The 26028-nt window shown below is 41.1% G+C and overlaps 2 long non-coding RNA genes across 2 annotated transcripts; one reads left to right on the top strand and one right to left on the bottom strand.

Annotated features, from left to right (window-relative positions):
• The first annotated feature begins 292 nt into the window (after positions 1 to 292).
• Positions 293 to 11945, top strand: LOC148115038 (uncharacterized). Its single transcript, XR_015731874.1, has 3 exons — positions 293 to 361; positions 10560 to 10873; positions 11599 to 11945. It is a non-coding gene; the product is annotated as an uncharacterized LOC148115038 (long non-coding RNA).
• Positions 11946 to 18188: 6243 nt separating this feature from the next.
• LOC132711415 (uncharacterized) lies at positions 18189 to 20506 on the bottom strand. The gene is made up of 2 exons (XR_009622268.2): positions 20340 to 20506; positions 18189 to 18382 (listed from the first exon to the last, which is right to left on the bottom strand). It is a non-coding gene; the product is annotated as an uncharacterized LOC132711415 (long non-coding RNA).
• Positions 20507 to 26028: the final 5522 nt, after the last annotated feature.

Below are 26028 nucleotides of genomic sequence, written 5' to 3' on the forward strand. Positions count from 1 at the left end.
CAAAAACTTTCTGTCAAGCCGCTATTTATATAGGAGCTGTCAAACAGATTGACCAATGGTGCACGTTTATTTTCCCGCCGGCTGGGCTGTCACGTCTTAGCCAATGGGAAACGTTTCCAGGTTGCTAGGCAACAGTGTTGCTTGTGGATGAAACACTCCTCTCCCCCCTGGATGGCGCATGCGTAATCTTGCAAGTATATGCTGGGCACTTGCGGCTCCTCCCAGATTGATGCAGTTCAGGAGTGTTCATACATGGAGGGGGTTGGGGGAGGAGGCTGCTCTGGGACCGCTGGAACTACTGGAGACTGTGGTAAGACTTCATTTGGTGGCCCTGCAGATGGAAGAAGACCTATTTCTTCAGGTAAGCTAGACGCCGGGAGCGTTGTATGGGAAGAAGCGTTAGGGACGTTGGCTGTTTGGGGATCGCTTGAGGCCCTTGGCTAAGTCTTTCTCTCCCCCAATTCCCTCTCCATCCCGAGGTCCTTTCCCAAACGTTTTTCCTTCCCTCGTGCTTCGCCGAACTTTCTTTAATTCTGTTATTCCATTCAACATGCCATGATAGGAAGTAGTCCCATTTTATGTGTGTAGTAAGTTTTAGGGAGATATAACCCAAAAATTGACAGTGTCAGAACGTTGAAGGAAGTAAAATAAGACTCTTGTAAAAGGGCAAGCCTCACAGAATCTAAAATAGTTTCATTCAATAGATAAAGAGGCAAAGACATAATCTTTCATTGAAAGACCAGACACGTTGCCAAAAGTCGTTACATTTAAGAAATGTTGTTGTTGTTGTTGTTAGTTGTGAAGTTGTATCCAACCCATCGCGACCCCATGGACAACGTTCCTCCAGGCCAGGGTTCTGCAACCTTAAACATTCAAAGAGCCATTTGGACCAGTTTCCCACAGAAAAGAAAACACCGGGAGCCACAAAACCATTCCTGTGCCTGACTATTTCATGAGCGACCACAAAACTAGCATATGTAGTTGAATTAAATGTTCTGTTTTCTTCTGAAACTTTTCTTTTCTTGGATTTATCCATGGTTGGCCTACCAAGGGTTGAAAAGCTCAATATATTGTGTGCCGGCAAGTGTTGCACATTGGCAGCTGTTATGCATATTTTGAGTGACAGGGAGCCACAGCAGAGGGGTGAAAGAGCCAACATGTGACTCCAGAGCCGCAGGTTGCTGACCCCTGCTCCAGGCCTTCCTGTCCTCTACCATCCTCTGGAGTCCATTTAAGCTCACACCAACTGCTTCAGTGACTCCATCCAGCCGCCTCCTTCTCTGTTGTCCCCTTCTTTTGCCCTCAATCTTTCCCTGCATTAGGTTCTTCTCCAGTGAGTCCTTCCTTCTCATTAGGTGGCCAAAATATTTGAGTTTCATCTTCAGGATCTGGCCTTCTAAAGAGCAGTCAGGGCTGATCTCCCCTAGGACTGACCGGTTTGATCACCTTGAAGTCCAAGGGACTCACATGAGTCTTCTCCAGCACCAAAGGTCTCAATTCTTTGGTGTTCAGCCTTTCTTATGGTCCAAATTTCATAGCCATATATTGCAACTGGGAAAACTATAGCCTTGACTATATGCACTTTTGTTGGCAGGGTGATGTCTCTGTGTTTTAGTAAGGTATCTAGATTTGCTATAGCTTTCCTCCCCAGGAGCAAGCATCTTTCAATAATATAGAACAACACAAAACAAAATAAAACCAAGTAAGAATGGTTACTGGCTGAAGAAGAAAAGCAGAAGGAGTGGTGGAATTAAGCATGTCATCAGCTTAGAATCCCTATGTTGCCACAAATGGTCCAAGTATAACGCCTCTTGAATGCTATTGACCTTTATCTGGCATCAATTTAGTACTGAATTTTAATTGACTACATTCTTGTGTATTGGGGTTGAGCAAATCCTTTGAACTACAATTTCACTTAAAAGTCTTGATCCTTTGTGCCTGACACTGAGTGGATTTGTATATAGGCATTTTAATGTGTGATTAAAGAATGGATGGCAAATGTGAAAGTGAAGTTTACAAAAGTACCTAAAACAATGGTTGTGATTCAATTCAATTCAATTTCATTGCAGTCATAGAGCAGTACATAATGGTCTATGTAATGGTTTGTCATAATGAACAAAATAAAATTAAAGCAGAGTTAAAATACATTTGTAAAACAACCTAACTAATATCTATAAATGAGGTCCGGAATACAGCCTATATTAAATTATAATGTAAACACTAAAATTATATTAAATATAATAACATCTAAAACTGCAGCCAAGTGGAAGTATCCAAAACAGATGTGAAAATATGAACCAAGTTGGGTCAATGGGTGAGGTAGAAGATAATTGCTGTGGTCAGATAGATGATAATTTTGGGATGTAGAGAGAAAAAGTAACTGGGTTATCAAACAAACAAAAGACAACTCTAAGATGTTAATAAAAAGCAATAATAAGGAAAAGGGGACAACCAAAACAACAGGTATGTTGGCGTGTATAAGTACATTTATTTATTTAGTTTGTCAAACATGTATAAATTAACAGATATAAGTCTAAACATGATTATGAATACAGGAAATGGATACTAATAAATGGGGACAGTAGGACAGGGACGGTACACAGTCCCGCTTTTCACGTCCATATATTGTAACTCCTCCCTTGGTGTTCTTTCCAAGACTGCTGGTTACACTCTCAAGGTCATCTTAATGGCCCGGAACCATCCCTCCCTACTTGCTTTTTAAGAGGCATTTGGTCGCACCCTTTATACTGGTACATTCACCCTCATGTTCTTATCAGCTATGCCCGTTCCACCCCTGGTTGTCCTTTTTTTCTCTACCTTTCATCTGACACTCACTTGCCCGTTACCGTTCCCCTCACCGGGGCGTAGACCATCTAGTCCGGGTGGAGCTATATTCTTGGCCTGGCACCTTCCCTATACGTGGTAGGCATGTTGGTGCACTTATGCACGGCCCTTACAGACTTCTTAGGAATGGGGTGAGTTCAACAGTAGACAGTCTAAGGTTAAAATTTTTGGGGTTTGGGGATGTAACCACAGAATCAGGTAGTGCATTCCAGGTATTGACCACTCTGTTGCTGAAGTTGTATTTTCTACAATCGAGTTTGGAGCAGTTTACCTTAAGTTTGTACTGTATCTATTGTGTGCTTGTGTATTATTGCGGTTGAAGCTGAAGTAGTCATTGACAGGTAGGACATTGTAGCAGATAATTTTGTGTACTACGCTTAGGTCAGACTGAAGGCGCCATAGTTCTAAATTGTCTAAGCCCAAAATTTCAAGCTTGGTGGCATAAGGTATTCTGTTGTGAGCAGAGGAGTGGAGGACTCTTCTCGTGAAATACTTCTGGACTTGCTTAATTGTATTAATGTCTGATATACAGTGCGGATTCCAGGCAGATGAGCTGTATTCGAGAATTGGTCTAGCAAAGGTTTTGCATGCCCTAGTTTGCAGTACAATATTTCTGGAGAAGAAGCTTCGCAAGATTAGGTTAACAACTCTTAATGCCTTTTTGGCAATGCTGTTACAGTGGGCTCTGGTGCTTAGATTGTTTGAGATGAGTACTCCAAGGTCCTTGACAGAGTGAGGGTCGTCTACGAGGTCATATCCGCCCAGCTAGTATTTGGTGATTACATGTAATTACATGCACATGTAATTGCTTGTATGATGTTTACATTCATTTAGAGAGACTGAATCTTTTAATTTTCTTCATTTTTCCTGTAATGAACTGCAGGAGACAAAAATTAGATAGTTATATCATTCAACTGTAGTCTGACAATCTCTGCACACAACCTGCAAAAAAAGAAGCATTCTTCTCTGTCTTCCTCAAATAATTTTATCAAGTTTTGTTTGACTCCAGGAGCAATTGAGAACCTCTGCATTTCTCATGGGACAATTTTCCAAATGGTTTCAAAGTTCAAGCATGGAGCATCAACTGGCAGCATTTGGGCCAAGCTGTTCCACGAAGCAATTACATTTGGTACAAAGAAGCATCCTTATCAAACAGGAACTGTGAGGTCACAACCGAATTGCAAGTGACAGTTTGGCCAAAAAAAGTAACTTCTGATCCAATCCAGGTTGGTCATTGACCTTTACTAGACAGGAACAAAAATATTTGTTTAAGACCTGCTTGATCAACCATGTATTTTTTTAGTGTTTGTACATTTCTAAAGCCCCACATTTCTTCTACTTTCTGCCCTGCTCCTCAGTCCTGGCTTCTGAATAATTCTTTCTTTCTAATAATTTCTTTCTTTCTTTCTTTCTTTCTTTCTTTCTTTCTTTCTTTCTTTCTTTCTTTCTTTCTTTCTTTCTTTCTTTCCTTTCCTTCCTTCCTTCCTTCCTTCCTTCCTTCCTTCCTTCCTTCCTTCCTTCCTTCCTTCCTTCCTTCCTTCCTTTCCTCCTCCTCCTCCTCCTCCTCCTCCTCCTCCTCCTCCTCCTCCTCCTCCTCCTCCTCCTCCTCCTCTAATGGTCCTTATCTTTTGACTCCCCTCAGGTTACAATTCATGATATAACCCAGTGATGGCTAACCTTTTCCAGACTGTGTGCCCAAAGCATGCATGCATGTGTGTGAATGCGCGCACGTGTGCCCAACCCCCCAAAATGCAATGCATGTGGACCCCGCACATGCACACAGCCCCCTGCGCATGCCACACTCCCACGCATGTATGCATGGCCCCCCCACATGTGCCCCACCCCCGTGCATACGCGGCCGAGACTCAATGACTAGCTGGTCGGCAGGAGGCACGTGCACATGCGCGGCAGAGCTGAACTGGGATGATGGCCCACGTGCCCATGGAGAGGGAGCTGCGGGCCACCTGTGGCACACGTGCCATAGGTTCGCCAGCATGGATATAGCCTCTACATTTTTAAACACTGGAAGATTTTTTAAAATAGCGGGATTATAATTAGCTATGTTGTGATTCTGCTTAGAAAATTAGTATTTGTAACTCAACACTCTACCATTGTAGGTGAGAATTCTCACCCATTGTAGGTGAGAATTTCAGAGGTATCATTAATGACGAAGTATTCCACAATAATCATAACTTTTGGGTTCCAAATCAGGCTGTTTAGTGGATGAACTCAATACTCAGGCTTCGTGCACAATGCATTTGTCTGTCTATTTTTTTCTCCAATGCAAGGACATTGATGGATAGCATTCACACTGAAGACACTAGGGAAATGTATTCAGGCTTCCTCTTTAAACAAATTAATCTTAATATGGATCCCCAGACAAATATTAGGATGAGAATACCATCCTTCAGTTTTCATATATCTTCGAATTTCACAGTGTTCCTACTTCAGAAAAAAGTAGAAATTCACATCTCCTTTCCAAGAGCAATAGAACACATTTATGAATTGTTTCAGAGTGGAAGTAGCCTGGTCTGTCCACCTTAATTTGCATCAAGTATTTAGCGTGGTTTTGTTGCTGCAGGATCTGACACCAGTAGTTTCCAACTGTCAAAGGTGACCTACTCAATGCTATTCCTTGCAGTTACTTGAAGGAAGGAAAAGGAAGAGTTTTGGAGGCATGCAGGCTCACAACTGTCCTTCTGAAATAACTAGCAAAACTTTATTTTTTAAAAAACCGGAACCCATCATGTACTATACCTCAGCAAAAAGGAATCATAGGATGCCCAAGGCTGTTTAAAATGCTAAATGTGAATTTTGTCTTTGGAGGTTGAAAGCATGATCCAAGGAGAAGCTGCATTGTGGATGATAAGATCCGGTCAAAGAGTTGCGTGCCAGAATGAGACAGTAACTCATCCACTTCTGCCAAGACTGGAAACTGGGCTCCACTTCTAATACCAGTCCGGCAACAGCCACCTTTGGCACTCCTAAACTGCCGCTGTAGCTAGCCCTTGCCTAAAACAGCTGTGCTTTGCAAAAGACTGCAGAATTCTGCCAAAGTTGGGGAAAGTTCAAGTTCACTCTCCCATCTCTTTTGATAGCAATCCATGTGTCCTTTTGTCTCACAGGAGCCGCAAAATCTAGAGGTCTTGATTTGCCTGGCTGGTGAATTGGCTGAGCAGTTCATTTGCTTAGATTCACAACATCATGTTGACTTACAATAATCTTTTAGCCTATGTTCCCAGGATACAAAGATGGGATAGAGGATGTTCTTGTTTTTATTTCTATGCCTGGATTCCAGTGATGGCCTAGTTACCTATCATCAACTCTTTCTGTGACTCCTTTTTTGATTAGTGATAAGTTCTTATTTTCTAACTGAGGATCTGAAGATGTCTGTTTATGCCTCCACCACCTCAAGAGTTGATTGCTATAATAAGGTAAAAGTAAAGGTTCCCCTTGCACATATGTGCTAGTCGTTCCCGACTCTAGGGGGCGGTGCTCATCTCCATTTCAAAGCCAGCGCTGTCCGAAGACGTCTCCGTGGTCATGTGGCCAACGTGACTAAACTCCAAAAGCGCACGGAACGCTGTTACCTTCTCAACAAAGATGGTCCCTATTTTTCTACTTGCATTATTTATGTGCTTTCGAACTGCTAGGTTGGCAGAAGCTGGGACAAGGAATGCGAGCTCACCCCGTTACGCGGCACTAGGGATTCAAACCGCTGAACTGCCGACCTTTCAATCAACAAGCTTAGCGTCCCTTTTATTGCTACAATACAAACATGTTAAGACTGTTATAGTAGTTTTTGGATGAAGTCTACATTTTCTGAATGGACATGGGACATTATGAGAATGTTTCACTAATACTTTGTTTCACTAGTATATGAATTGGGTTTGGATTTGTGTTTTAGAACAGAAACCAAAATTTTGACTTAAATATGTTTTTAAAAGACCAACCTCTTTAATTTCTCTTTGTGATACTTGGCTTCAAAGGAGGAAATTGCCAGGTGAATGACCTAGTCAATAAAATCTGAATTAAAAACTCTAAAAGCTTCCTATAATCCACCTATTTCTCTTCATTCATTTTCTGGTTTTTTTATGATTAAAATCAGAGGTAGTGGTAAATATCTTGTGTATAGTAGATACAATCTACTGAAAGTTACATTGAAGTTTGGGGAAAATTTTGGACCTAAAACTAGTTGATGACTAAGTCTTCATCTTTTTTTTAGTGAAATGTATTTGTGAGATAATTTATTTATATGCACTTCTATTTATTTCCAATTTAATTTACTTTGGAATAACGGTGTTTAGGACTACAGCCTTAGTCTAATTGAATGTATTCTTTAATTCTCTCTTAATGGCATGTTTTGAGACATTTGCCCTCCTGTATTCTAGGCATCCTACAGTTACCTGCTCTGAGGTTGTATAATAATAAAGCAAGCTGGTTCTTAATCAAAATTAATGTTCAGCACTCTGTATTTATGGAACCCTGAACATTTATAACAGCCATCATCTTACAAGAGCAAACCCCTTTTTTCAGTGAGATACAAGGGAGACACAGAGCACAGTCTTATATGTATTTCATCAGAAATAAAACCCATAGAAAATGTAAGAATTTATTGGAAGGTGTATAGCAGTGGTTCTCAACCTGTGGGTCGGGACCCCTTTGGGGGTCAAATGACCCTTTCACAGGGGTCGCCTAAGACCATTGGAAAACACATATTTTCAATGGTTTTAGGAATAATTTTATTGTTGGGGGTCACCACAACATGAGGAACTGTATTAAAGGGTCCCAGCATTAGGAAGGTTGAGAACCACTGGTGTATAGGATGCAGGATCCAATATGGGTCAGTCACTGGGCCCAGAGGTTTAGCCTTCTGAGCTTTCAGACTTGGAGCTGGGAAGACTAAACATCTGGTTCTGTTGACTGACCCTGATTAGATCCTGCAACATTATCCTGGGACATGTATATTTGCCTTCATTCGTAAGGTGCATTGGTCTATACTGGAAAGATCAAACTACATTGACAGAAATATTACATCCTGTTACAGCAGGGATGTCAAACTCAGTTTCATTGAGGGCTGTGGTTTAGCTCAGGGGACATGGGCATTGCCAACTGGGTGGGTGTGGCCAACTGAGTGGCCGTGGCCAGCTTGACCCCACTCACTGGCTGTGGGTGGGCATGGCCAACTGGGTGGCGTGGCCAGCTTGACGCCACTCCCCAAACTGCTGGCATGTTTCCTTTTCACACTGGGTAGACTAGGCCGAAGCCACACTGGCTTGATGTTTTTTTTTTGTTTTTGTTTTTAAATTTGATTTATATGCCGCCCTTCTCCGGAGACTCAGGGCGGCTTACAATGCGTTAAGCAATAGCCTTCATTCTTTTGTATATTTTATACAAAGTCAGCTTATTGCCCCCACAAACTGGGTCCTCATTTCACCTACCTTAGAAAGGATGGAAGGCTGAGTCAACCTTGAGCCTTGGAGATATTTGAACCAGCAGAAATTGCAGGCAGCTGTGTTAATAACAGGGTGCACTAAATCCCTGTACTATCAAGGCTCTTGTTTCCTCTTCACAGTGGGTAGACCAGGCCAAAGCCACACTGGCCCAATATTTCCTATTTGCATTAGGTAGACTGGGCCGAAGCGACCTGGGCCAGCCCCTTACATTTTCCAGGACGGCCCCATGGGCCATATCCAACCACGTCTGTGTTTGACACCTGATTTCACAGGGGAAAAAAAATCATATATATTTTTTCTACTAGCAATGAATCAAACAATTTCAGTTCCTTTGCTTTTCTCATTTCTCATTTTTAACTTCAGTTCATTCTGTTCCTTAAAAAAAACACACACACACACACACACTAAAATCTTGTCTCATGACCAAGCACTCACATTTTTATTTATTGTTTTACATGGCATACCCTATTTTTGCAATCTGAGTTCCAATATATTTTTCTTGTTATATATGATGTATTTTTGTACAGATTATATTGCAAGTGCCTACTTTAAATCCAAATTCAGAAAAGTGCAGATTTTAAAATACAATGACATTTCAGTTTGTGTATCAGTTCAAAAATGTGACAGTAAATAGAATTCCATTCAAACAGACTGAAACAGACCATAATTTCCTATATAAAAATAGCTGCACACAGAAAATTTAAGTTTTAGAGGGGAGCAGTTTAGTTTATAATTGACACCCTATCTTCACAATAGTTCTTCCAATCTGATGATAGAACACTAATGATAGAACATGGAAACATATTGTACTACATGACATATATACTGTATGAACATGTTGATTGATGTCTAAGAAAGTTAGGATTTGTTGCCTATCAATTGATGTAAAACAGTCCTTCCTATCCTGTGACTTACATTGATTGATTGATTGATTGATGATAATTTATATAGTCGCCTACTCGCTCACAGTGACTCTAGGTGGCTTACAGATAATAAAAACACAACGTAGAAAAAAAATTAATACAAAATAATAATATAATAATAACCCCCCATAAAATGGTGGGTTGCTCCTGGTTCGGACCGGTTTGCAAGAGCCGGTAGTAAAACCGGCGGGAGGCTCCACCCACCGACCCGATGTTATCAGGAAGCTTCTGTGCATGTGCAGAAATGCATGCGCATGTACGCACGCAAAGCGAGCGTGCGTGCACGGCCCCGTTGCAAACCAGTAGTAAAGGTAAGTACAACCCACCTCTGCCCCCATATTCCAAAATATTCAGATAGATTCTCCAAAACACGGAGATGTATACGCAATGTTTGTAGAGGAAAGACTTTTCTAAGATATAATTTCTTCCTTTTCTTCCTATTATTAGTGCCTATTACTAACAGATTGGGATATTCATTTCAAAGAGTCAGGTACATGAGATGGGCTGCTATATACATCGAATAAATCCCATCCTGGAGGTGGATAGTAGATTAGATGAGATCCTACCTCCATCTCATTGATGCAATGATTCTTTTACGTAATTTGTTGTGAATGTTTTAATTCTAATTCTAACGCTTAATATTTATAACTTTTTAAATTCTTTATGTTTTATTTATGGTAAGGTAAGCTGTCCAGAGTCACTTGATAGTGAAATGAGTGGGAGATAAATTTATTCATTCATTCATTCATTCATTCATTCATTCATTCATTCATTCATTCATTCATTCATTCATTCATTCATTCATTTATTTATTTATTTATTTATTTATTTATTTATTTATTTATTTATTTATTTATTTATTTATTTATTGGTTTGATTTATATGCCGCCCTTCTCCAGAGACTCAGGGCAGTTTACAATGCATTAAGCAAGAGCCTTCATACTTTTGTATATACCTGCTTAGTAGGGCTTTTTGGCCCCCCCTAAGCAGTGTTCTATTTTATACAAAGTCAGCTTGTTGCCCCCCCAAACCGGGTCCTCATTTTACCTACCTCAGAAGGATGGAAGGCTGAGTCAACCTTGAGCCTGGTGAGAATTGAACTCGCAGTAATTGCAGGCAGCTGGCAGCTAAGTGCTACTTTAACGGTAGTTTAGTCCACTGCGCCACCAGGCTCTTTAATAAAATTTAATAATTAATTAATTACATACATACATACATGGCAATAATTCTTGCCACAGCTCCTGGTTCTAAAAAGACACTTTTGCCATCATCCAATAAAACAACTCAAATTACTATATCTCATTATTTAAAACATTGTTTGTTTGTCTATTTGTAGGCCTATGGAAATTCTCAGTCATCCAGGTCAAGGTTATCCCAAAGGTGCTTTATTTCAAGAGGCAACTGGACTTTCTGTTTTTTTGCTTTGAAAACGTTTCACTTCTCATCCAAGAAGTTTCTTCAGCTCTGACTGGAGTTGAAGCTACTGCTATAGCAATACGGTGTTTTCCCGAAAATAAGACATGTCCGGATAATAAGCCCAATCGGATGGCTCCTGCGAGTTTTAGAAGTTTGATTGAACTTGAGAGAAGTTTTTCTTTTACAGCGTGTTTCCCTGGACACAACGGTGAGGAATGCGACAGAGCTGGAAAGGTAAGATGCACATCCCGCTTCTCACCCGCCCTACCTGCCACCCCCAAATTGCATCCCTAAAGGGGGCAGGTGGCTAAGCAAGGGGCAGGAGCCTTGTCATGCCCGGGGAGGGTGGGAGAAGAGATGGCAAGGAGAGCCACGTATCACTCACCATGTCTCTCTTCTACCCCACCTGCCACCCCTCTTGATAAAGAGACGGCGGGGAAGGAAAGCAGCTGTTGCCATTGGGGTGGGATGGGACATGTTGGGCTGCTCGGCCGGTGCAAAGAACAGGGAGGGAAGGCGACAGCAGTGACTGGACATCCAGTCCCACGCTCGCCAGCTCCTGCACCCCCAAAATAATAAGACCCCCTGATAATAAGGCCAAGCCCTTATTTGGGGGGGGGTCAAAAGAAAATAAGACCCTGTCTTATTTTCGGGAAAACATGGTAGCAATAGCACTTAGACTTATATACCACTTTACAGTGCTTTACCGCCCTTCTAACTGGTTTACAGAGTCAGCCTATTGCCCCCAAAACAATTTGGGCCCTCATTTTACCCACCTCGGAAGGATGGAAAGATGGTGAGATTTGAACTGCCAAATTGCAGGCAGCCAGCAATCAGCAGAAACAGCCTGCAGTACTGCACTCTAACCACTGCGCCATCGTGGACAATGGTGAATGGAAGGATTTATACTTTATTCTTTATATATGCTTATTTGTATCCCACCTTTATTATTTTTACAGATAACTCCAGGTGGTGAACATATACAACACACCTTTCTCCTCCTATTTCCCCACAACAACAACTCTGTGAGACGGATTGAGCTAAGAGAAGGTAAGTGGACCAAGGTCACCTAACTGGCTTTCATGGCTAAGGCAAGACTAGAATTCCCAGTCTCCTGCTTTTTAACCTGTTGCTTTAACTGCCGAGCCAAATTGGCTTTCGTCTTATGCTCTCTTAGCATATCAAGTTTTGCTGACAAATCGTGACTTTGCCTGTGATTGATCACCTGAAATTCTCCGGTTTTTGGAAATAAATGGCTGACCCTCTGCTGAGCTGCCTCCCTGAATCACCAAAAAATAGAGAAAAAGCCTAATTAGTATTAGTATACTGGAGAGGAAGCCAAACACATTGCTCGACCACTGCCAAATAAAATTAAGCCCCAATTATTGATAAATGAAGAGTGGATTGTGCTGGAGCCTGGCCTGCAGTCGGAGGAAATACATCTGTCATTTGGCCTGCACAGGAGTCATTCATGTGTGGCATAACATCCTGTGCATCTATCATGCATCTGCAGATTTTTGTTGAAATTCACTTAGCTGTCTAACTAGATTCGATCTTCAGTGCTTTGTAGGTTGCAAGGATTTGGACTGACAGATGCAATGCTGGGCTGAAATGGTGTGTGACATGACTAGCTGTCCTGCATATTAATTATTATCGAACCCATCACAGCTGAAGCTTCAGAACTAATGGTCTGTTGGTCCTGTCTGGGGTTTTGTGTGCACGCACATGTGCGCACGCACATTTGGACGCATCTTGTACATTTAGCAATTGCTCTTTTGCTCCAGGGCAAATAGGAGGCAAACTACAGATCAATGGTCCATTGTTACCGAGGGCATTTACTATTAATGAGAAAATTAAAATAGAGGTATTTGAAGCCGTGCAGCAGACGTGGAAGGAGCTCCCCCCCCCTTTTAAAAAGCTTTCTGCAAATTGCAAGTTCTGTAAATTGGAAAAAAAAAGGGGGGGTGTCAGGAACCAAGGGAGAGGGAACAGAAACGGTGTAGGCCATTTCATAAATCTTAAATTGGTAAAATAGTGTATTAATTCTATTGTCAAATGCAAATGGAAAACAAACATTTGTTAAGATGATAAAATTGTAATGTCTAGCCTGATTGTTTTGAAGCTGGCTCAAACCCGTCATCTGCGAGACTTATTTATTCTGCTGCACTAAAGTTTGATTTAAAGTTCATGTAATTTCATCATCTTATTGTACAGAGAATTGAAAATAAATGTCACCTTCAAAGAAGAGAGCTAATGGAGTTTTCACTGGCTCCCCCCCCCACCTCCAAGAATATTCAAGACAATATTCTTCAAGCAAAGGGCTTTGTGGAATCGTTCTTTTCCAGAGCAATTTCCTTCACATTCTTCCTTTCCTGTAACTGGATCGCCTGTTCCTTTTAGGTAAAGGTAAAGGATCCCCTCGCACATATGTGCTAGTCGTTCCCGACTCTACGGGGCGGTGCTCATCTCTGTTTCAAAGCCGAAGACCCAGCGCTGTCCGAAGATGTCTCCATGGTCATGTGGCCAGCATGATTAAATGCCAAAGGCGCACGGAGCGCTGTTACCTTCCCACCAAAGGTGGTCCCTATTTTTCTACTTGCCTTTTTTATATGTTTTCGAACTACTAGGTTGGCAGAAGCTGGGACAAGTAACGGGAGCTCACCCCATTACGCGGCACTAGGGATTCGAACAGCTGAACTGCCGACCTTTCGATCGACAAGTTCAATGTCTTAGCCTACTAAGCCATTGCTCAGTGGCCAAGTTCCTTTTACGTTCCTTTTATGACACCTCAAAGTTTCTAAAAAGCTCATTTGGGCTTTTCCCATTTATTTGTTTTGTCTTTTAGGGATAATAAATGTGAATCTAATGTTGAAATGCTCCTTTTCTTCACATCTCCTGGAACTGCTATTATTCTATTATTTTACTACTTAGTAGACATTATGTACAGAGAACGCTAATGGTTTAAAGTAAGATCGCAAAACTGTAAAGCCAAAAATGACTGTGATTGTTCCTTGTCAGAGAATAACTTGTTTTAAGCTCTATCTCAGCCCTATAATTAGTTGGCCTTGAGCCTCATATATTATCTGCTTTATATCTCTACTCTGTAAAATGGAGACAATGGGAACCAACTTAGCTGAGTTGAGAAATGTTATCATAAGTAATAGCCTTGATATGAATGGAAGTTACATATGAAGTTAGGTCTACTTCAAGAATGACGTACGACACTTGGTTGCTTTCTATCTGCCTAAAGTGGATATAGATGTGAAATGATTCTATCCAGAAATAGCGCTGAACTTGTGAGCAATAACTCAGACTAGGTGCCAAAGCAGTGATGGGTTGCCCCTGGTTCGCACCAGTCAGGGGTGGGTTCTAAATTTTTTTACTACTGGTTCTGTGGGTGTGGCTTATTTTGTGGGTGTGGCTTGGAGGTCATGTGACTAGGTGGGCGTGGCTAGCTGGTCAGAGTCATTTCTGGAAGGTCCTCACACTTACAACCAGTCCTCGCACTTACGACCCGACTCATTTGTTTGCTTTTAACACTGATCAGCTATAGGATGGCCCTTTGAAGCCCCGCGGCAAGAGTTTAAACAGTTTTTTTCCCTCTAGTCATCAGCTGGGACTCAGGAGGCAGCAATAGATTGGGGATGGGACCAAATAAAAGGTAAGAATAACGTGGGTGGGGATGGGGGGGAGGGCGGGGGGGAGAACTGGTTCGATGACATCATATCGTCACCGCTACCGGCTTGGCCGAACCGGACCGAACCGGGAGGAACCCACCACTGGCACCAGTTCTATAGAACTGATAGTAAAACCGGCGGGAGGCTCTGCCCACTGACCCTGACATCATCAAAACGCTTTTGCACATGCGCAGAAGAGTGCGCGCACGGCCCCGTTGCAAACTGGTAGTAAAGATAAGTAGAACCCAACCCTGTCCCAAAGGTGCTTTTTTCAGGAGACAACTGGACTTTATTTAGAGCATATTTACATGCTACATAAGCATCTTTTAGGTCCATTGGAAGCAAAACTGTTTCACTTTCCATTTTATTTTACCCACTAGGATTCTCACCCTCTTTACTTTCATGTGAGCAGACACACTGTTGTTTATTACGTACCCGTGTATAGAAGAAATTGCGCTAAGCACTTCTGCTGAATGATTCTTGTATTTTGACAATGACACATGTCAACACAAAAGGGTCAGTTCTTTCTACAACATTTCTTCCACCATTTGGTGTCAAGGAGAAGGAGAAGGAGGAAAAATCCAAAAGAAACAGACTGCCGTAAAATTTTATAGACATTTGTAGGCACTATTAAGAATGCAGAAATGATTACTATAATTTCTATTTTAAAAAAACCGACATCTCATTGTTAAATAGGAATGTGGCACATCTCATTTCTAATTTTGCAAAGGGAATACAAAATTGGTCATTGCTAGAAGGTTCATTCTCCTACTCTCCAAAGATAAAAGAGAATATATATTATGTTATATGGCTTCTTGAGTGACAGCTGACTCTTGGTGATATTGAGAGATAAAAGTCTCCAAGCCATCCTGCCCCTTGCTGCATTGCCCAACCTCAGCAGATGCACCCCAATAGCTTCCAATGCACCATCGATTCATTTCATGCACTGTTAGCCTCTTTCCCCATCCACTTGGTCCAGCACTATCATCTTTTCCATAGATGCTTCAGCCCACATGATGTATCCAAAGAATGATAATTTTTGTTTTATGATTCCTGTTTCCAAAGAGCAACCAGGCCTGATTTCCTCTAGTATTGAATGATTGATTGTCTAAGGTCCCAGTTAGCATATAATTTGTATATTTGTAGATATGACTTGAGAACTAGTTTGGAGTAATGTTTTAAGGCACCAGCCTAGAAACAAGAAAGACCTAGTCCAGTGGTGGGTTCCTCCTGGTTCGGTCCGGTTCGGCCGAGCTGGTAGCGGTGACGATATGACACCACCGAACTGGTTCTCCCTCCCCCGCCCTCCCCCCACCCACGTTATTCTTACCTTTTATTTGGTCCCACCCCCAATCTATTGCTGCCTCCTGAGTCCCAGCTGATGACTAGAGGGAAAAAAACTGTTTAAACTCTTGCCGCGGGGCTTCAAAGGGCCGTCCTACAGCTGATCAGTGTTAAAAGCAAACAAATGAGTTGTAAGTGCGAGAACTGGTCGTAAGTGCGAGGACCTTCCAGAAATGACTCTGACCAGCTAGCCACGCCCACCTAGTCACATGACCTCCAAGCCACACCCACAAAATAAGCCACGCCCACATAACCGGTAGTAAAAAAATTTAGAACCCACCCCTGCTCCAGTTGTTCAAGCAATTGCCAGGAGTCAGGATTGACTGAAATGGGTAGGGGGGTCTGTAGTTCACCAAAGTAGAGGGGAGAGAGAGGGAGGGAGGGAGGGAGGGAGGGAGAGAGAGAGAGACAGAGACAGAGACAGAGAGCGAGACAGAGAGAATATAAATGTAGATGAATGAGCCGTGGTGGCGCAGTGGTTAGAGTGTAGTACTGCAGGCTAATTCTGCTGACTGCCTGCTGCCAGCAATTTGGCAGTTCGAATCTCACCAGGGTCAAGGTTGACTCAGACTTCCATCCTTCCAAGGTGGTAAAATGAGGACCTAGATTGTTGGGGGCAATAGACGGACTCTGTAAACCGCTTAGAGAGGGCTGTAAAAGCACTGTGAAAGCAGTATATAACTCTAAGTGCTATTGCTATTGCTAGATATTCGTAAAATTTAAATTTCACTGGAGAAAGCAATTATGTTTGGAAGAAACAGCGGTAAAAGGAAGCCAGGCTGTCAAAGAACATGATGGCTGGACACCATCAAAGTCAGAGCATAGAAGAACTCAAAGAAGCAGTGCAAGATTGGCAGAGGTAGAGAGACCTGGCCCATAGAATTAGGTTTTGGTCTTGACTGAATAGATATCATCATCATCATCATCATCATCATCATCATCATCATCATCATCATCAAAATTTAAATAGAATCACAATATTTCTTACTATACTATACAGAAGAAGATTGTGTCTAGGGTTATCTGGATATCCCCTATGGATCAGTGGTGGAATTCAATTTTTTTTTTACTACCGGTTCTGTGGGCGTGGCTTGGTGGTCATGGTGTGGGTTGGTGGGTGTGGCAGGATACTGCAAAATCTTCATTCCCTCCTCACTCCTGGGGGAAGGATATTGCAAAATTCCCATTCCCTCCCCACTCCTGGGGGAAGGATATTGCAAAATCTCCATTCCCACCCCACTCTGAGGCCAGCCAGAGGTGGTATTTGCCAGTTCTCCAAACTGCTCAACATTGCCACTACCGGTTCTCCAGAACCTGTCAGAACCTGTTGAATAGCACCCCTGTTATAAGTTACCGGTCTAACATTTATCCATTGGATTGAGTTTTGATGATTGATTACGTGCCATCAAGTCATTTTCAACTCCTACTGAGCAGTTCTTCAAGCAGAGGACTATCGTCCTACAGCTTTTGCTTTTCAACAAGCAAACCATCCACAGACCGTTATGCGGTTGGTATGCAACAGCGTAACAGAATGTCCACAGTAAAATACTGGCAGGAATAAAAAATAAAGATAATGAAATTTTTAAAAATTGCATGATATATGATTTTTTTAAAAAAAAAAAATCAGGAAGTTCAATAAAGTGCCATCTGGATTTTTGTTTTGTTTTGTTTTTAATAATTTCCTAAAGGGAAATAATTTCCTGGAAGGGGCAGTTCTCATCTCCAAGGGGAAGCCCTTTCAGAGCCATCACACGGCTATAGAAGAACAGTGTTACCTAATCTCAGGTTCCCTTACCTGGAAGTATGGATCCGCCAGTAATTCTTCCTACAGCTGTTAAGACTGCAGGTAGTCCTTGACTTACGACTATTTGTTTACAGCTGTTTGCCTCAAGTCGCCAACCGGAAGTCCGTGATCACCTCTTTCAACTTCTGACGAGCAAAATCAATGGAGAAGCCAGATTCACTTAACAGCCGTGTTACTAAACAAGTGATGCACTTAACTATGGCAAGAAAGCAGTGGTGAAATGTAAATTTTGTTACTACCGGTTGGTGGTGGTGGTGGGGTAATGTGACTGGGTGGGCATGGCCAACTTTTTTTTTTCCTTTTAAAAGCATTTTTTCGGCCGAAGAGGTTGCAGAAAAAATGCTTTTAAAAGCCTCTGACGATCCCAGCTGAGCTGTGCGATCATCAGAGCCTTTTTTAAAAAAACTTTTAAAAGCATTTTTTCGGGCAAAGAGGTTGTAGAAAAAATGCTTTTAAAAGTTTTTTAAAAAGTCTCTGATGATTGTGCGGCTCAGCTGGGCATTGGGGGGTGGGGGTGGGGGCAGGGATTTTTGCTACCGGTTCTCTGAACCACCCGCAGCCATCACTACCGGATCAGGCGATCTGGTCTGAACCCGGAGTATTTCACCCCTGCAAGAAAGGTCATAAAATGGGACAAAACTTACTTAGCCTCTGTCTTGCTTAGCAATGGAAATGTCATTGTTCCAAGCAATGAGCCCAATTGAATCAGGACCTGGAAGCTCCATTCAAGCTTGAAAGATCTTTTATTGAGTACATCATATCGGCAATTAGAAAGTTGAAGCTAGCTCTGGGTAATTTCCCATGCTTCAGTATAATAAAAAGAATAGAAACTTCCCATCCCACTCAGGTGTCTTGGGTAGTGGTGAAATCCTCTGAAGTCTGCTACCGGTTCTGTGAGCATTTTGAAGACTTCCAAGTCTGCAAAGGTAAATAGAACAGCGAGGAGGGGGGATCCTCTGTGCCACACAATTTAGATTAGCTAGAAAGTGGGAAATCTGGCGATTGTAGCTAATATAAATCACGGGTCACAGTTGATAAATAAATAAATAAATAACTTTATTGTCATTGTATGTGTATACACAGTATACCAATACAATGAAATTCACTTAACACCCCAAGACCAGGTCCAACACACATAACAATTACCAAACACACTCCCACCCACCGCAATTCTCCACCCTTAAACCACCCAAACAGCCACACAACAGACCAAGTAATACTGTCCAACAGCTCACTGATGGTGGCCCTTTAGTTCATTGTTGAGTGCAGTTATAGCTCTGCGATAAAAACTATTCAGAAAACGTGTGGTCCGAGTTTTAATTGTTCTGTATGTTCTGCCAGAAGGCAACAGTCCAAAAAGATTGTAAGCAGGATGGGAAGAGTCTCTGCAACTTTCTCAAACAGCGAGATTCGAAGATGTCGTCCAGGGCTGGTAGCTGGAGTCCGATGATATTCTGGGCAGTTTTAATGATTCTCTGTAGAGCTTTTTTCTCTGCTGCAAGTTGCTCCCATACCATGCAAGAATGCCGTATGTCAGGACACTCTCAATGGTGCTGCGATAGTAGGACAGAAGTAGATACTGAGATAGATTTCTCTTCCTGAGCATTCTCAGGAAGTACAGCCTCCTCTGTGCCTTCTTCACAAGCATGTTAGTATTCATAGTCCATGAGAGGTCCTCCGAGATATAAATCCCCAGAAATTTAAAACTACCAACCCTCTCCACCTCCTCACCATTTATGTACAATGGTAGATGTACATCTCTCTTCCTCCTGAAGTCAATTATAAGTCTTTAGTTTTTGATTGTTGCCCAGCTGATCATCGGAAATACCAGTTCAGCTGAACTGGTAGCATTTTTTTAATACTAGTTCACTTGAACTGGTCCGAACCAGTAGCATTTCACCCCTGGTCTTGGGTCACATTAACTAATCAGTCCAACAGTAGCTCCCCCCTCGGTCTCAGCAGATGTTTGTTGCCATGACCTTGTGGATGTTTTGTTTAGTGGATTCAGGCACCGCATTCCAGTACTTTCTAACTCCCCCCTTTCCCCCAGAAAAGTGGCAACTAAGAAACGAAGCGAAAGTAAATATGGCTTCGGCTGAAGTCGTTTAGAAGTTGACAGGAAATTTGGGGCTCAATTGTGGTCATAAGTGAAGGACTACCTAGACCAGACTAATCAGAAATTTTTTTCTTCCCCATATATTAGACCTTGATCTATTGACTGCTGAAATCATCCTACAATAGTAGGAAGAACAATGAGAATGCCTCCTGTCTTACCTAACATAAAAATGCAATTTTGAGTAGCAACAAAATACTATACGACAGGCAAGGGCTACCAAATCCTGATTTTTTTCAGGATGCGACACTATTTATGGAAGGCAATTGCCCGAATGAGTGTTTTTCTCATGAACTCAGAGATTTCCATTTCCATAATGAGAAAGCTACTTCTTCCCTGCTGTTCTCATTAGGACTAAAGTGCCTTTTGATACCCATGGACTTTTCTTTGAGGTGTAGATATCTGGGCAGCTTAATGTCTCTTTTACTCTCCCCTCCAGTGACTTGATCTGGATGAAGGATCAACAATCCTGCGCCTGCCATTCAATCTGAATAAAACATTTGGGCAATTTTTAATTGTTTGAAAGATATCCTATATAGTGTTAATTCATCCTGATGGAACCAGAGAAATCGTGTCCTTCTACATGAGTGCCTGAAGAAAGACATTTGTGCAAGTTGTACTGTAGAATACGGCTGGGCAGAACATTTGAAAGTGATGCTTCTCAAAGTCTGTTGAAGCTTCTTGGATGAGAAACAAAACATCTTTAAGGAAAAAATGAAGCCCAGTTCCCTTTTGAAAAAGCATCTTTGGGACAATCATGACCTGGATGACCGAGAATCTCCACTTCTTGGCAATGTTCTGAAAGTGTTTTCAATTGCCTTCTACTTTTTTAAAAAAAAAAACAATCCCAGTTTAGCCTAAAGGATCTCTTCTGTATGTAGACCTCCTGTATGTAGACCTCCTGCTCTCACGTCATCTTTAGGTTAGAACTAGACAACCTATGATCTGTTGGGTCTTCCTTAGGAATGTCATAATTGTCATATGTCATAATGTCATAAATGTCATATGTCATATGTCATAATGTCATATATATAAATTTTATATATATAAAATTTATATTTCGCTGATAGAGAAATAAAGGGAGACTAGTATAGATCTATTTCAAGCTATTTAGCTCTCATCAGCTAGCCATACCCTTACTTGGATTCGAACGTGGGCTGCCTGCATGTTAGGCAGTTGTATTAACCTCTGAGCCACAAGTTCTCCTCCCTTTCACCTGCACGTGTGTGTGTGTGTGTAATGCTGCTCTGAAGATGGTGGAAACTTCAATTCCATAGCAGCAATGAGACCTGGATTTTTTAAATAAAATTATTTAAGTTAATATATTTGATTCAAAAACTGCTTTGGGATCATGCTCCAGGAACGAGAGTATCTTCCAACTTCCTGCTAGCTTCCACATTGATTTTGGTTGTGGGAAGCTGGGAGGGAGGGTCAGATGTCATATGACTACAACTAATTGTGGCAATAATTACAATTAGATCTTTGAAATTTCAGTTCTACAGAGGTCATGGATCCTGGTTTTTGAATGCATTCTTTAAGATACTGCATTTAAAATATTTTGATTCAAAAATTGTTGCCTTATGAGGCACCATTACATCTCTCTCTCTCTCTCTCTCTCTCTCTCTCTCTCTCTCTCTCTCTCTCTCTCTCTCTCTCTCTTTATCATCTATCTATCTATCTATCTATCTATCTATCTATCTATCTATCTATCTATCTATCTATCTATCTATCTATCTACCTATCTATCTATTCATCCATCCTACCATTGCATTTATGACATTCAAAGGTATGTAAAGCAAAGGAAAGCTGAAGTCAGGGGGGAAAAAACACAAAGAAAATCCAGTCGCCTTTGAAAAAGCAACTTTGGAACAATCATGGCCATTTCTGAGAATCTCCATAGACATTCAGGCTACCTAGTTTTCAGATTTGATTCCAAAATGTTGCAGGGCAAAAGTAGCATCAGCCATAAATTTTTATGAGTTATACAACAGCTGTTACGTTCACCATCCTGTGCATTTCAGGGGTTTTTAATTGGAAGTGAATCCAAGAATATACAACCATACTATAACTTTGAAAATGGTGGAAGAAGATAAATAAATAAATTTATGCATAAGATATTGTCTTATTTAATGAATTACTATTTCCTACTTGGGATGTGGTTTCTGATAGTTACTCATGTGTATCAGAATGGTATATGCAGTCCATCTTCCTTTTAGCCTTCAGAAAGGTATAGATGTTGCATTATGTCAAGCCCTGTGGGTAGATAGTCCTTACTTAATGACCAGTTGATTTATGACAGTTCCTAGTTATGATGGCCATAGAACAGGTGTTTTGCAGCCCATAAAGTATCCCTGGCCATCATAAATGGCCATGACCCCCTGTAGTCATATTGACCACATGTTGGGCAATTCCACTTTACTACCAGTTGTGGTGATCTGTAGTCACATGACCATAATTTGCAATGATTTTGCCAGTTTCTGGGGAAAAAAACCCTATTCAGATGAATGGATTCCCTTATTAATTGTGGTGTTTGCTTAAAAACTGGTGCAAAAAAGGCCAGAAAATTATTTCCCTAACTTCCCTGGGTGCCTTGTCTTATGACCATAACAAATTACACCTATAACTCCAAGATCAGTTTAGAGCAGTGTTTCTCAACCTTGGTAGTTTGAACATGGGTGGACTTCAACTCCCAAAATCTGGGAGTTGAAGTCCACCCATCTTCAAGCTTCCAAGGTTGAGAAACACTGGTTTAGAGTCATCAATTGAGGACTACCTGAATGAGATTGTCCATGGCTTCCACCACTGTGGACTTTTTGTACCATGTAAAAATCAAGGGTCAATCCTGGCCTTGAAACTTTGCTTTTGAAATCTTTGCTTTCAATTTTGTCCCAGCTTCCTTTGTTTCTGGACCTCGAAATAAAGCAACGTTCAAATAGGACAACATTCCAATCCAAATTCAATTAGATTGGTTAACAATCTGGGCACTTTTTAAAGGCAGATCCACTATGGAAAGTTGCCTCCCCCACTCAACACACACATTTGAAGCAGACACCAGCTGTCTAACCTACAAAAGAGATAGCTCTTTAATATATTAACAAAAAAAAATTAAAATAATCCTTAATGTTTACTCCAAACAAATGGTATGCGATATGTAGAATTCTCTTGTGCAATTTGACGAAAGCTCAAAGTTATTTCGAACCTGCACTAGTGAGTATGCATTTATTGACAGCACTTGAAGCATCATAGTATTATTTATTTATTTAATAGCATATGCCTTCCATCCCAATATATAAAGTCCTTGGGCAGTCGACAGCAAAGAGCAATAAAAAAAAAAAAGCATTCACAAACCACAGAATAAATACATTTGACTAAAAAAGATCACACAAAATCAATTAATCAATCAATCAAACCAACAAACCAATTTAAGCAGCTTGCAGAATTCAAACAGGAAAGGAGCTGAATGTTCTTTTGGAGAAAGCATGTTCTAAAGCTTTGGGCCACCCACCTGGTCCATGCTCAGTGACCTCACGAATTTAGGAAATTTTTAACAGAGCTTCCCTAAATGTTTGGAGCAGATGTGTATAAAAGGTATTGGCTATTATTCTAGATCAGTGGTTCTCAACCTTTTCTTCCCCAGGAACACCCTTTAAATTCCTTTTGTGGCCATGGACCACCAACACTTAACTCAAGATTTAAATCATTTCTTTAAGCCTTCGCAGACCCCCTATGATGACATTATACCTCCCCCAGGGTCCATAGAACACTGATCTAGATTTTTTTTTTTTTAAAAAAGTGATGTGGCACCTTTTGCTGAAGAAGATAAGGTAAGGTAGAATAGGGTAGGGTAGGTATGGTAGACTAAGGTAAGGTATAAGGTATAAGGTATAAGGCATAAGGCATAAGGCATGAGATATGAGATATGAGATATGAGATAAGAGATAAGAGATAAGATATAAAATATAAGATATAAGATATAAGATGAGATGAGATGAGATGAGATGAGATGAGATGAGATGAGATGAGATGAGATGAGATGAGATGAGATAGGCAAGGCAAGGTGTAGTGTCACTTTTTTTCTGTGAACATACTGGTACACATTTAAAAAAATGAAATTCTGATGCCCATTCTCAAAAGTATGTGTGTTTGTGTATATGTACATGCAGATACATATACACATCCTACACACACACACACACACACACACACACACTAATTCAGAAGTTATTTCACATTTTGCTTTAAATACTGCAACTTCCCTTTAAAACAAAGTTGGCGGTGATGATGGTGAAATTAAATTTTAGTCTGAACTGCAGATTATTGAAATGTCACTGATTAGTTAACCCCATTTTTTCTTGATTTTTTTTAAACAAACAAAACAAAACAAAACAAAACACCAAATTGTAGATATTTAGCTTTCCCCAGAAGATATGTATAATAAATAGACTAATTTCTTGTAGTTGTTCAGGAGCTGGCAGTTCTTTCTGTTATCTTGATTAATCTGTTTGTAAAGCAAGGACTGCTTCAGGGAGTGGGGAAAGGTTGCAGCAAGCTGCCTGCGAGAACATTATAGAAGGATGGCTACCTTGTCAAATGCTGTAATGTGTTATGACGTAGATCAGCTGTTGCTTTCCAATCTGAGGAAGCCTTGTGGAATCTCATTTCTCTGACTGTATTAAATTATCTGTAAACGTTGTTGTTTAACATGCCTCTCTCCACCTCTTTTACTGAAATGCCAGGAAGGAGATATCTTTGCAGGATCTTTGGCTGCACTTTTATGTTTTCCTCAAAGTTCATCAATCATCAAACTTAATCAGCGTAAGGTTGTGGAAAGAATGGTTACTATAGCAATTCCCATAGTAAGACTGGGATTGTACAAATGGTCATCGTTCGTACAAAGGATCATCATTCATGAGCTCCTAACCCTAGTTCTACCGAAACCTCCCAGAGAAACTTGGAAGAGTCAGTGTTTCTCCTTAAGATATAAGCAAGTCAATTTCATCAAGATACTTGATCTAGAAATCAGATAGAATCAGATTACAGAACAGATTTATTTCTGTGGGATACTTGGTGCTCTCTGAGCTTGGTTATTTTATTGCAGATGTTTCATTTCCAAATTACAGTAGGGAACATTATCAGTGCACTGAAGTGTCCTCTGTCAACATTTGAATGCCCCGTGCTTCAAAGGCTGTGTTTTGAATCCTCCAATCAAAATACATTCATATCTATATTTTAATGTATATTTAGAATAACAGAGTTGGAAGGGACCTTGGAGGTCTTCTAGTCCAACCCCCTGCTTAGGCAGGAAACCCTACACCACTTCAGACAAATGGTTATCCAACATCTTCTTTAAAACTTCCAGTGTTGGAGCGTTCACAACTTCTGGAGGCAAGTTGTTCCACTGATTAATTGTTGTAACTGTCAGGAAATTTCTCCTTAATTCTAAATTGCTTCTCTCCTTGATTAGTTTCCACTCATTGCTTCTTGTCCTGCCTTGGAGGGTGCTTTGGAGAATAGCTTGACTCCCTCTTCTTTGTGGCAGCCCCTGAGATATTGGAACACTGCTATCATGTCTCCCCTAGTCCTTCTTTTCATTAAACTAGACATACCCAGTTCCTGCAACTGTTCTTCCTATGTTTTAGCCTCCAGTCCCCTAATCATCTTTGTTGCTCTTCTCTGCGCTCTTTCTAGAGTCTCCACATCTTTTTTTTTTACATCGTGGCGACCAAAGCTGAATGCAGTACTCCAAGTGTGGCCTTACCATTTGAAAAAGATACCTATATTATCAATAGAAGAGAATATTTAGATGAGTCAAGGAGCCCTGGTGGTGCAATGGTTAGAGAACTGCAAGCTAACTCTGCCCACTGCCAGGAGTTCAATCCTGACCAGCTCAGGGTTGAGTCAGCCTTCCATCCTTCTGAGGTCGGTAAAATGAGGACCCAGATTGTTGGGGGCAATAGGCTGACTCTGTAAATCACTTAGAGAGTGCTTTAAAACTCTGTGAAGAGGTATATAATTTTAAGTGCTACTAAGGGCTAAGGGATACTATTGCTATCCACCAAGATTACTCCCAGTAACACTGACAGGGAAAGACACTAATATATATTGTAAAATGAAAGCAAACCATGAATCCTACTAACACAGGTGTTGTTACCTAGTTGAGTAATGAAATGTCTGCAACAACAGCAACAACAAGAACAAGAACAAGAACAAGAACAAGAACAACAACAACAACAACAACAACAACAACCAAGCTCAGAGAGGACCAAGAATGTTCAGAATAATCTGAAGGACTGTATAGTCCTACTGGATACTGACAAAAAGGTGACTCTTTCTCCTCCCACCCACTAGTCTGAAGTGGTGTAGGGTTTCCTGCCTAAGCAGGAAGGACTCACTCACCTAATGAGAAGGAAGGACTCACTGGAGAAGAGCCTAATGCTGGGAATGATTGAGG

This window comes from Pantherophis guttatus, chromosome 2, assembly GCF_059756535.1.
Source record: "Pantherophis guttatus breed Tessera chromosome 2, ASM5975653v1, whole genome shotgun sequence".
Lineage (NCBI taxonomy): Eukaryota > Metazoa > Chordata > Lepidosauria > Squamata > Colubridae > Pantherophis > Pantherophis guttatus.